Source organism: Manis javanica, chromosome 7 (genome assembly GCF_040802235.1).
Source record: "Manis javanica isolate MJ-LG chromosome 7, MJ_LKY, whole genome shotgun sequence".
Lineage (NCBI taxonomy): Eukaryota > Metazoa > Chordata > Mammalia > Pholidota > Manidae > Manis > Manis javanica.
The window spans coordinates 138,724,203-138,737,261 of record NC_133162.1 but is presented as its reverse complement, the minus strand read 5'-3'; positions in this window follow the sequence as shown (position 1 = coordinate 138,737,261).

Below are 13,059 nucleotides of genomic sequence, written 5' to 3'. Positions count from 1 at the left end.
ATTTTGCCATTGTATGTCCATGGCTCCTTTATCAAATATTAATTGACCATATATGTTTGGGTTAATTTCTGGGGTCTCTAATCTGTTCCACTGGTCTGTGGCTCTGTTCTTGTGCCAGTACCAAATTGTCTTGATTACTATGGCTTTGTAGTAGAGCTTGAAGTTGGGGAGTGAGATCCCCCCTACTTTATTCTTCTTTTTCAGGATTGCTTTGGCTATTCGGGGTCTTTGGTGTTTCCATATGAATTTTTGAATTATTTGTTCCAATTCATTGAAGAATGTTGCTGGTAATTTGAGAGGGATTGCATCAAATTTGTATATTGCTTTCGGCAGGATGGCCATTTTGACGATATTAATTCTTCCTAGCCATGAGCATGGGATGAGTTTCCATTTATTAGTGTCCCCTTTAATTTCTCTTAAGAATGACTTGTAGTTTTCAGAGTATAAGTCTTTCACTTCCTTGGTTAGGTTTATTCCTAGGTATTTTATTCTTTTTGATGCAATGGTGAATGGAATTGTTTTCCTGATTTCTCTTTCTATTGATTCGTTGTTAGTGTATAGGAAAGCTACAGATTTCTGTGTGTTGATTTTGTATCCTGCAACTTTGCTGTATTCCGATATCAGTTCTAGTAGTTTTGGAGTGGAGTCTTTAGGGTTTTTTATGTACAGTATCATATCATCTGCAAATAGTGACAGTTTAACTTCTTCTTTACCAATCTGGATTCCTTGTATTTCTTTGTTTTGTCTGATTGCCGTGGCTAGGACCTCCAGTACTATGTTAAATAACAGTGGGGAGAGTGGGCATCCCTGTCTGGTTCCCGATCTTAGTGGAAATGCTTTCAGCTTCTCGCTGTTCAGTATAATGCTGGCTGTGGGTTTATCATATATGGCCTTTATTATGTTGAGGTACTTGCCCTCTATTCCCATTTTGCTGAGAGTTTTTATCATGAATGGATGTTGAATTTTGTCAAATGCTTTTTCAGCATCTATGGAGATGATCATGTGGTTTTTGTCTTTCTTTTTGTTGATGTGGTGGATGATGTTGATGGATTTTCGAATGTTGTACCATCCTTGCATCCCTGGGATGAATCCCACTTGGTCATGGTGTATGATCCTTTTGATATACTGTTGAATTCTGTTTGCTAATATTTTATTGAGTATTTTTGCATCTACATTCATCAGGGATATTGGTCTGTAATTTTCTTTTTTGGTGGGGTCTTTTCCTGGTTTTGGTATTAGGGTGATGTTGGCTTCATAGAATGAGTTTGGGAGTATTCCCTCTTCTTCTATTTTGTGGAACACTTTAAGGAGAATGGGTATTATGTCTTCTCTGTGTGTCTGATAAAATTCCGAGGTAAATCCGTCCGGCCCCGGGGTTTTGTTCTTGGGTAGTTTTTTGATTACTGTTTCAATTTCTTTGCTTGTAATTGGTTTGTTTAACTTTTGTGTTTCTTCCTTGGTCAGTCTTGGGAGGTTGTATTTTTCTAGGAAGTTGTCCATTTCTTCTAGGTTTTCCAGCTTGTTGGCATATAGGTTTTCATAGTAGTCTTTAATAATTCTTTGTATTTCTGTGGAGTCTGTCGTGATTTTTCCATTCTCATTTCTGATTATGTTGATTTGTGTTGACTCTCTTTTTCTCTTAATAAGTTGGGCTAGAGGCTTATCTATTTTGTTTATTTTCTCAAAGAACCAGCTCTTGGTTTCATTGATTTTTGCTATTGTTTTATTCTTCTCAATTTTGTTTATTTCTTCTCTGATCTTTATTATGTCCCTCCTTCTGCTGACTTTAGGCCTCATTTGTTCTTCTTTTTCCAGTTTTAATAGTTGTGATGTTAGACTATTCATTTGGGATTGTTCTTCCTTCTTCAAGTGTGCCTGGATTGCTATATACTTTCCTCTTAAGACTGCTTTCGCTGCATCCCACAGAAGTTGGGGCTTAGTGTTGTTGTTGTCATTTGTTTCTATATATTCCTTGATCTCTATTTTGATTTGTTCATTGATCCATTGATTATTTAGTAGCATGTTGTTAAGCCTCCATGTGTTTGTGAGCCTTTTTGTTTTCTTTGTAGAATTTATTTCTACTTTCATACCTTTGTGGTCTGAAGAATTGGTTGGTAGAATTTCAATATTGTGGAATTTACTGAGGCTCTTTTTGTGAGCTAGTATGTGGTCTATTCTGGAGAATGTTCCATGTGCACTTGAGAAGAATGTATATCCTGTTGCTTTTGGATGTAAAGTTCTATAGATGTCTATTAGGTCCATCTGTTCTAGTGTGTTGTTCAGTGCCTGTGTGTCTTTACTTATTTTCTGCCCGGTGGATCTATCCTTTGGGGTGAGTGGTGTGTTGAAGTCTCCTACAATGAATGCATTGCAGTCTATTTCCCTCTTTAGTTCTGTTAGTATTTGCTTCACATATGCTGGTGCTCCTGTATTGGGTGCATATATATTTAGAATGGTTATATCCTCTTGTTGGACTAAGCCCTTTATCATTATGTAGTGGCCTTCTTTATCTCTTGTTACTTTCTTTGTTTTGAAGTCTATTTTGTCTGATATTAGTACTGCAACCCCTGCTTTCTTCTCACTGTTGTTTGCCTGAAATATGTTTTTCCATCCCTTGACTTTTAGTCTATGCTTATCTTTGGGTTTAAGGTGAGTTTCTTGTAAGCAGCATATAGATGGGTCTTGCTTTTTTATCCATTCTATTACTCTATGTCTTTTGATTGGTGCATTAAGTCCATTTACATTTAGGGTGACTATTGAAAGATATGTACTTATTGCCATTGCAGGCTTTAGATTCGTGGTTACCAAAGGTTCAAGGTTAGCTTCTTTAGTATCTTACTGCCTAACTTAGCTCGTTTATTGAGCTGTTATATACACTGTCTGGAGATTCTTTTCTTCTCTCCCTTCTTATTCCTCCTCCTCCATTCTTCATATGTTGTGTGTTTTGTTCTGTGCTCTTTTTAGGGGTGCTCCCATCTAGAGCAGTCCCTGTAGGATGCCCTGTAGAGGTGGTTTGTGGGAAGCAAATTCCCTCAGCTTTTGCTTGTCTGGGAATTGTTTGATCCCACCATCATATTTAAATGATAGTCGTGCTGGATACAGTATCCTTGGTTCAAGGCCCTTCTGTTTCATTGCATTAAGTATATCATGCCATTCTCTTCTGGCCTGTAGGGTTTCTGTTGAGAAGTCTGATGTTAGCCTGATTGGTTTTCCTTTATAGGTGACCTTTTTCTCTCTAGCTGCCTTTAAAACTCTTTCCTTGTCCTTGATCCTTGCCATTTTAATTATTATGTGTCTTGGTGTTGTCCTCCTTGGATCCTTTCTGTTGGGGGTTCTGTATAATTCCATGGTCTGTTCGATTATTTCCTCCCCCAGTTTGGGGAAGTTTTCAGCAATTATTTCTTCAAAGACCCTTTCTATCCCTTTTCCTCTTTCTTCCTCTTCTGGTATCCCTATAATACGAATGTTTTTCCTTTTGTATTGGTCACATATTTCTCTTAGTGTTGTTTCATTCCTGGAGATCCTTTTATCTCTCTCTATGTCAGCTTCTATACGTTCCTGTTCTCTGGCTTCTATTCCTTCAATGGCCTCTTGCATCTTATCCATTCTGCTTATAAATCCTTCCAGGGATTGTTTCACTTCTGTGATCTCTTTCCTGACATCTGTGATCTCCTTCCGGACTTCATCCCACTGCTCTTGCATTTTTCTCTGCATCTCATCCCATTGCTCTTGCATTTTTTTCTGCATCTCTGTCAGCATGTTCATGATTTTTATTTTGAATTCTTTTTCAGGAAGACTAGTTAGGTCTGTCTCCTTCTCAGGTGTTGTCTCTGTGATCTTTGTCTGCCTGTAGTTTTGCCTTTTCATGGTGATAGAGATAGTTTGCAGAGCTGGTACACGTGACAGCTGGGAGAGCTTTCCTTCTTCTTGGTTTGTAGCCTTCCTCTCCTGGGAGAATAGCGACCTCTAGTGGCTTGTGCTGGGCAGCTGTGTGCAGACAGGGCTTCTGCTTCCTGCCCAGTTGCTTTGGGGTTTATCTCCGCTGTTGCTGTGGGCTTGGCCTGGCTGGGGCTGTTCCTCCAAAATGGTGGAGCCCCGTTGGAGGGGGAGCAGCCAGGAGACTATTTATCTCCGTAAGGGGCCTCTGTGCTCCCTGCTGCCCAGGGGGTTAGAGTGCCCAGAGATCCCCAGATTCCCTGCTTCTGGTCTAAGTGACCTGTCCTGCCCCTTTAAGATTTCCAAAAAGCACTCTCCAAACCAAAACAACAGCAGCAACAATGAGAGAGGGAACAGAAACAAAGAGAAAAAAAAAAAGGAAAAAAAAGGAAAAAACAAGCGATTTTTTTTTTTTTTTTTTTTTTGTCCTCAGGCGCCGGTCCCAGGCACCCGCTCACTGGTCCTGCTGCCCTGTCTCCCTAGCACCAGGGTCCCTGTCCTTTCAAGGCTTCCAAAAAGCACCCACCCACCGGTCCCGCCGGGAAGGAACGCTCAATATTCTTTGTCCTCAGGCACTGGTCCCAGGCACCCGCTCACCAGTCCCGCCGCCCTGCCTCCCTAGCACCGGGGTCCCTGTCCCTTCAAGGCTTCCAAAAAGCACTCGGCAAAAAGAGAGAAAAAGAAAGGGGAAAAACGCGCGATTTCTTCCGTCCTCAGGTGCTGGTCTCAGGCACCCACCCACCGGTCCCACAGGGAAAAATGCGGGATATTCTTTGTCCTCAGGTGCCGGTCCCAGGCACCCGCTCACCAGTCCCGCCGCCCTGCCTCCCTAGCACCGGGGTCCCTGTCCCTTTTAGGCTTCCAAAAAGCACTCGCAGAAAAGAGAAAAAAAAAAGGGGAAAAACGCGCGATTTCCTCTGTCCTCAAGTGCCGGTCTCAGGCACCCGCCCACCGGTCCCGCAGGGAAAAACGGGGGATATTCTTTGTCCTCAGGCGCCGGTCCCAGCCACCCGCTCACCAGTCCCGCCACCGTGCCTCCCTAGCACTGGGGTCCCCGTCCCTTCAAGGCTTCCAAAAAGCGCTCGCCAAAAAGAGAAAAAAAAAAAAAAAAAGGGGAAAAACGCGCGACCTCCTCCGTCCTCAGGCACCGGTCTCAGGCACCCGCCCCCAGGTCTCGCAGGGAGAAACGCAGGATATTCTTTGTCCTCCGGCGCCGTTCCCAGGCACCTCCTCACCGGTCCCGCCACCCTGCCTCCCCAGCAACGGGGGCCCGTCCCTCTAAGGCTTCCAAAAAGTGCTCGCCAAAAAAAAAAAAAAAAACCGCTCCGGTTTCTCTCCACCCGCCGGGAGCCGGGGGGAGGGGCGCTCGGGTCCCGCCGGGCCGGGGCTTGTATCTTACCCCCTTCGCAAGGCGCTGGGTTCTTGCAGGTGTGGATGTGGTCTGGATGTTGTCCTGTGTCCTGTGGTCTCTATTTTAGGAAGATTTTTCTTTGTTATATTTTCATAGCTCTATGTGTTTTTGGGAGGAGATTTCCACTGCTCTACTCACGCCGCCATCTTGGCTCCGCCCCCGCTTTATGTGTTTTTATACATTGTGTTTCAATAGTTTTAAATGAATACTGCTTTTTCCATAAACCTGCATATTAGGGTTTTATTAGTATTATTATTTATATAATGCTACAAATTGTATAAACCACTATTTGTATATTTCTTCATATTTCATCAGACACACATACATTACAATTTTATTTACTTTTTATAGAAGTATAGGCTTTTTATTTCTGTTTTGTTTTTGATTTGTTTTTATACTTCTTAAATAGTGTTAAAATGAACATCTTATTTGTATTATTATAAATAAAAAGACTTTATTATTTATTTAATTATTATACATACATAAGCTTTAAGAAATTTCTCTAGAGGAATATTGTCCAGTCACTTTCTTTAATACTATTACTGTGTTTGCTGTCCTGCTTTGGAGCACAAAGCGAGGTCAGTATGAACAGGAAGGCTTTTTCTGTATTGATGTATTACTAAAAGATAACATTTTACTATTTCAGGTGCACAACATAAAATTTTGGTATTTGTGTATATTGCAGAATGGTCACCTTCATACATTTACTTACTCTTTTTAAAGAAAAGAATAACAAGTACAGTGGGAGGCGCTTTGTGGCTGCAGCTCCCTCCTTCCCCACACGGAATGTCCATAGGACACTGTTTCTCTTCCAGTCCTGCAGAGATCAGACTTCCTTCCATCCTCACTCCTCATCCTAAACCCCCCCCCACGTCACAGGTCAGTGCTTTTCTGTCCTTAGTCTGCAGTGACCACGCTTTGCCGTGCGGACTCCTCCCTCTTCAAAGCCAGCATCAGAGGGTCTTCCTCTTGCGAGATTCCACTTGTGCTTCGAATTTCTCTGTCGCAGAGCCTGATGCATTAAGGGCTCATCTGGCTGTTAGGTCCACAGGAGGGCAATCTGTCTATCTTAAAGTCAACTGGCTTGGGATCTTAACCACATCTGCACAATTCCTTCACCCCAGTAGCTGCCTTAGTGTTCTGCTGAGCAGCCGCGAGATGTGTGTACATCAGGTGCTCAGCAATGCCGGGTGCCTGGTTCTGTCCCGGGCTTGGGAGGAACTGCCACACGGGAAGACGTGCACAGGCCTGGATTTAAATCCTGTGTGCTCCACCCCTCCCAGATCCCGGGCCGCCGAGCACATCACCGAGCCTCCGTGAGCCTCAGCACCAGGTACTTAGAGCCACAGGGAGGAAGAACTGCAACGAGGTGAGGCAGGCAGTGTCTAATGTACCTCCTGGCACATAAATACCCTCAATACATGGTGGCTGGGATTTTAGCTGTGCCTCCACTGGAATCTGTAGCATGATTTTATTAGTAACAGTAACACCTAACTTTCAATGTTTTATATATGCATTCATAAGCATTACTCACTGTATATTCACAATGCAGATGAATATGTAGTATTCTTGAGACAAAGCCAGGTTGCAGCTCCATTTCATCAACAGCAACAGGTTCCTACAGATTTAGCACTGTATAAATCATGTACATACCCTTGAATATTTTGCATAAAGGACCTTGAAGCAATTGGCTCTGGAGTGTGCATAGTTCACAGCTCTCCTTATAATATAGGCAAAGTAATCATGAAGTCCGTATTATTTTCTTCCACTAACAACATAGATTTGAGATCATTGTATAAATAATTATAGGCAAATTAATCATGAAGTCTGTATTATTTTCTTCCACTAACAACATAGATTTGAGATTATTGTATAAATAATTTTTAATAACATTAAATAAAGTAAATAATAAAAATATAATTTACACAAAGACCATTAAGCCTTAAACTTAATAATAACAATACCTTGCCTTTTACTGAGGTTGTAAACTGTCCAAAGTGTTTTTAGACATATTCTTTCACCAGGTAATGAGAGTCCAAGCCAACATGTCATTGAAGGAAGATGACCTCTTGAAGAATGTTCTATTTTTATAGAAAAACGTACAAAAGATCTATTTATAAGATGCCCTCTTGGAGGTACCTAATTTGTAGGAAAGCAAGGTAATGTCTTTGAAGGTCCTGACTGTGGACTTGGCCAAACTCGAGTCCTGTGAGACCTTGCGTGAGCCAGTAACTCCCTGGACCTGCAGTTTCCAGTCGGCTAGAAGGGCTGGGGCAGGTGTTACTCGTCTTCAGGCGTCAAACAGATTGAATTACATCTCTATGGAACATTGGTTAGTTTATTATACAAATATTGCATAAGAGGTGAATTCTTATTTATTTTAGTCTCCCATCGTGTTGCTAGACTGGGGTTCAGAAGTACACAGGTCTTAGGGAGAGAGTGCCTGTGAGTCTGCTCCAACCTGGGGTGGGGTGGAGGGGCTCTGGGTGACCCCATGGGCAGGTCTGACTACTGGTGGGGGTGGAAGCTAGTCTCTGAGTGGAAGATGACTCCTGGCAGTTCTGACAGTTCTCATGAAGAGCTGTTATTGATGCCAGTTATCTGCAGGGAAGCAGATGAAAGCCAGCCCTGTGCTCGGGATAAAGGGTGACATGGACAAAGTGATGCCCTGTCTCTAATGCCAAGCAGCTGCAACAGGTGGTCCTCACTGGGGCATGTCCAACAGAGCGTTATGAGGCCATCAACAGCAGCTAACACTCTGGGAAGGCGCCCGGGGGCTGGGCAGGGAAGCTTGGGTGCCTTTCCTGTTGGGCACTGTGAGTCCACTCCCTCCCTTCGGGAATTTTGGGTAGAGGGGGGACACTTCGAGAGGAAGCTGATTTCTAATAACAACATCACAGGCTTGTGCTAACCTGGCTGAGTCACAAATGTAAGGCAACTGGCAAAAGTTTTTGCATACAGGTTGTTCCATGTACCATTTGCTTTGTCCTCTTATATAAGCAGTATTTCCACCCAAATATGAAAGTAAATCGATTGGACATCTCTGCTCTGGATTCTGTATTCAGCTACAGTCTCGACTCTCAGCTCTGTCTGTCAGCCTGGCAACATGCCTTGGCTAACGCTGTAGAGTGCTGGCCGTAGGGATGGATTGCCCAGGACAGAGGCCAGCTGGGACCACAGGTGTGGGGCTCTGCTGGCTGTCTGGCTGCTCCACAGACCCACGGCTGGTCTCTGTTCCGACACCCAAAGACCTGCCACAGTCCCTTACAGGGCAAAGCCCCCTGCACCTGGATCACAAGGCTTACCCCAAACCATCCCCCTTGGCTTCAAGTATTATTTTCTCCCAAAACTAAAATGCACAGGAATAAAAAGAAAAAAAAAACAACACAAAAATGATCAAGCATCCCAGAAGTCCTTTCAACACTGACATAAATGATTCAGTGAAATGGCAGCCCTGGTAGTACTTTCCATTGAGTACTCTATATTTTGGGACTTGACTTTAGTGTGTCCACTTCGATAACAAGCCACCCTGTGGTTGACTAAAAATTAACTACTTTTCATTGTTCCATAGGCATTGTTCAGGGCATTGCATGGAAAGGCACTCACCAGAATGTGGAGCCAACCCCGTCAGTGGCGGAGAGCGCAGGCTCATTTCCGTTTTCTCTGTGCGTGTCACAGTGTCACAGGAGAGGGTCTGAGCCGAAAGCAGCTCAGGTCCACTCCTGGGGTTCATGCACACAGTTTCCACATGAGTTGCCTTTGTAAACAGGACTCAAAATTATCTTTACATGTATTCAGCAGTATTTTCTCATCTCCTTCAAGTGGGAATGAACCTTTGGGACTGAAAATATCTTCTGTGGGTTTCATTTTGCTGGGAAAATTTGAAGTGATTTTCCAGCACCAGAGCTTGTAAAAACAAGATGATTCGTTTTTTATTGTCTGAGAAATGATATCCTTAGAAGTGATTCCTGTATGTTACATCTATATGATGTGAATTCCAGGGAGAGAACCCGAGGTTTGCAGTTAGATCTAACGGTGCATGCTCTCTGCTGCTTACGGCCTCAGGGACGTGGGGCAAATCATTTAAACACTGGCCTTAAGTTTCCTCACACATAAAATGGGGATGGACGTATTTCCTGAATTCTTCTAGGCAATATGGCATGCTAACCTGGAAGTTGAGATGCATGAGGCAAAGGGAAAAAGGAAATGACCGGAAGAGGAAATAGTATAATTCTGAGAAAATATTATGGAGCTGGAAGGTGATGAGTCCCATTGAGGGAAAAGGAACAGCTTTGAGGTAAGAAAGATGCTGACGGGGGTCAGAGAATGTGCCAGGATGCCATTTTACAGTGACTTCCCCCCACAGTCTCCCAGAAGAGGTTGCTGTCCATCCATCCCCTCACTGGACACAGCTGAATTAGGAATACAGCACCCTCCACCTGCTGTTTAGGGGTGGCAGGGGGGCCAGCAGAGCCTGATGGTGGGTGGTGGAGAATGAGTCTCAATACATGTATTTAGGAGAGCTGGTGCATGGGAAATAGCTTGCCCACCCACATAGCACGGAACTCCCTGGGTTAGTGGGTACACGAAACAGCACAGAACGGAGAAGAGGGACAGGCCAGCCCCTTAAGGGGATGTGTGTCCATACTTAGGATGGGTCCTTCTCCCAACACATACACCCTCCCCATGCCCAGGCCTGTCCCGCAGCCCAGGTGTGGTGTATGCCAAAGCTCTGGGTCTGCTGCTTCCCCCCAGGAGTCCAGACATACATGAACTGAGGCAGTAATAAGCTGAGGTATCATTTCACACTATTAGGACATGCCTTTTAGACAATCATAGAGGCTTGACTCATACCAAATGTTGGTGTGGACAGGGGCATGTGGGTGTGAGCTGGTACGGTTCACCTGGAGAGCAACTGGCAGTTGTCCTGTTGTCCGTGTATGTTCACTATTCCCAGGAACACCATTCCTGGGTGTATGTCCCAAAGAAGTTCATAAAAGGACAGGGGTGGGGCTAATTCCGTGTTCAACATTGTCTGTGGCAGCTGTTGTGGTAGTTGTCTCCTGTGTTCCTCTGTCAGTAAGTAAGCAGATGGAACACACATCCAGGAGCAGCGCGTTAGGGGTGCAGACAGTGGTGTGAAGGAGACTTACAGTCACAGCATTACATGTGCAACAGTCTCCATAACACAGTGCCATTCACATGATGGGAAAACACTGCAGAATCCCCGTGTCTTCATAAGGTCACATCCACGTCGAAGGCATGCTCGCTACTCCTTCAGCCGTGCTTCGCCTGGGTGAACTGGACGACTGCCCCGCCCGCTCCCATCCAGTGGCCACGGCGCCTCTGAAGGGACCTGCCTCTCTGAGAAGCTCAGCTGCTGAGACACCTGAGGATGGTTTGCTGGCGGTCGCACAGAACTGGCCAACGTGTGTGGCCTGAATGTTGCCAGCGAACAGTGCTGTGCTTGCCCGATGGTCTCCTTGAAGGAGGGAATTTAACCAAGAGAAGGACTTAGGACTCTTTTAAACAGCAGTTTATTAGGCAAAGCGTAAGTACACTCTGGGGACAGGAGAGTGGCATCCGGAAACCAGAGCAGCTGCTTTTAGGGTTGGTCCAGCTTTCATTTCACCTAGGATGGCAGGAAGTCCTGCCCTGCGTCTCACATCATTTGGGTGGCAGGATGACTGACAGCTCTCGGCTGTATAACCTTTTCTCAGTAAGCAGACACCTTACCTGTAAGGACCTGAGTGAGACCACAGGGGGCCGAACCACAGTGCCCATCAGTTAGATGTTACTGGAATGAGGTGGGGTTACTTGCAGACAAGGTCTTGGGGCCCTGCACAGGCGCTGTGATGAGGGAGGCCCTGTGGTCCTGGGCCTCCTGAGAAGCCAGGCAGCCCTGCCTGTGGGCCTGGGAGCTGAGGGCTCGGGGTGGCCGGGGAGCAGTCCTCCTGGGGGCGGGCTGGCCCTTCTGCTCGTGTCTAACTGGCTGCCTGCTCTAACCTGGGCACACAGCTAAACAACTTAAAAATCAAGGATTCCTCTTTGAAAACTAACTGCTAAGGAGTTTCGTAATAAATCGTAGCCAACCAAGCCACATGAAAAACGGCACACATGCTCACGCTCATACGTGTGGACAGAGCAAAAGGAACGTGTGTTGAGTGGAGATGGAAGCCTTTTACTTCATCCAATTAAAAATATTCACTATATTGACAAGTAAAAAAGAAACCCTCCATGGGTTAGTATTTCAATAAAAAGAAACTCCAATGAGAATATTTCTCTGAAGTTTAAAGAATGATTCTCCAATTATCTGTAAGAAAAAACATGTTAGAATAGCTGATATCTCCCCTTTGAACTGGGTGGGGGATCAGCTCAGCCGGTGTGGAGTGGACCCAAGGGCACTGACCCGGAGGTGGCCTCTTACCTTCCAAGTCCCTCCGTGCTAGGATTTCTTCCGGCCCCTTGAATGAGGCATGTTCCACCCACCCCAGCACCTTTGAGCAGGTATTATTTCTTCTTTAAAGCTGTTTTTCTGTCCACACCCCCGTGCAGGTTTTAGTATATTTAACCTTTCCCAGTCCCCAAACTGTGGCTATTCTCCATGGTTTTCAACAAATATTTTTGCTAAGAATTCATTTAATAGTTGTTTTTCTTACTGCAACATAAGCTCTATGAGGAAAGTAATTTTGTCCTTTTCTGTCATTATTATGTTCTCAGTGGCTGGCATTAGGGGTGTTCAGTGAAGGATCTCAATTCAGCACAAAAAAAGTGAAATCAATTTATGATGGGATAATGAGTGAATTGTTGAAAAAAATTCCATACTGTGCTTCACACAACCCCAAAATTAGTGTCATATGCTAAAATATTTAAATGTAAATTCTGAAATCACAAAATATTTAAACAACATACCTACAAGTTGTGTGGTTGGAGAGGACTTAAAAACACAAAACCAAAATAGAAGCCATAAAGAAAAACATTAATAGTTTTAATTGCATAGAATTTAAATGAGCTTAAATAACAAAAAATGTTTTAAAATGTTAAGAGTCAATACTGAGAAATACATGTGGACACATCCTTATCAATAAATAAGAAATAAATGAGAAAAATAAAGAATCCTATTGGAAAAGGACAAAACATATACATAAGGTTACAATTTCTAAAATAAATAAGTTCGCATGATTTATAATACACAAATATATAAAAACACTGGATACTGTTTGAAAATAAGGAAATGTAAATCATACAGCATTGTGATTTTGCATTTTTCCTACCAGTCATAAAAAAAATAAAATAGAAATACTTAATGTGTCCAGCAGTGTGTAGAAATAGGCACGCATTTGTACTTTAGCACACAAGCGAAGGAACATTTATAATAAAATATTGTGAAATGTGTACATTTATCAGTGTGCTCATTGCGACAATATTTGTAATAATAAACTGGAGACAAATTAAGTGTCCAACAATTGAGGCTTTTAACAATGTATTACAGTGCACAAAACAGGAATGAGCGGTTAAGGATGAGGTCACAAAACATCTTTATTAATGGGGAAAGGTGTTACCATACATGTGTGAATCAAGCCCAAAGAGAAGGTCTAAAAATATTCCTTGTTTATTATTCATGCTATGTGTATATGTGTATGTAAATATATGTCCATTTACATTTATATACATTGAAAAATACTGTATTTTTAGCATGAACTTAATGGAAC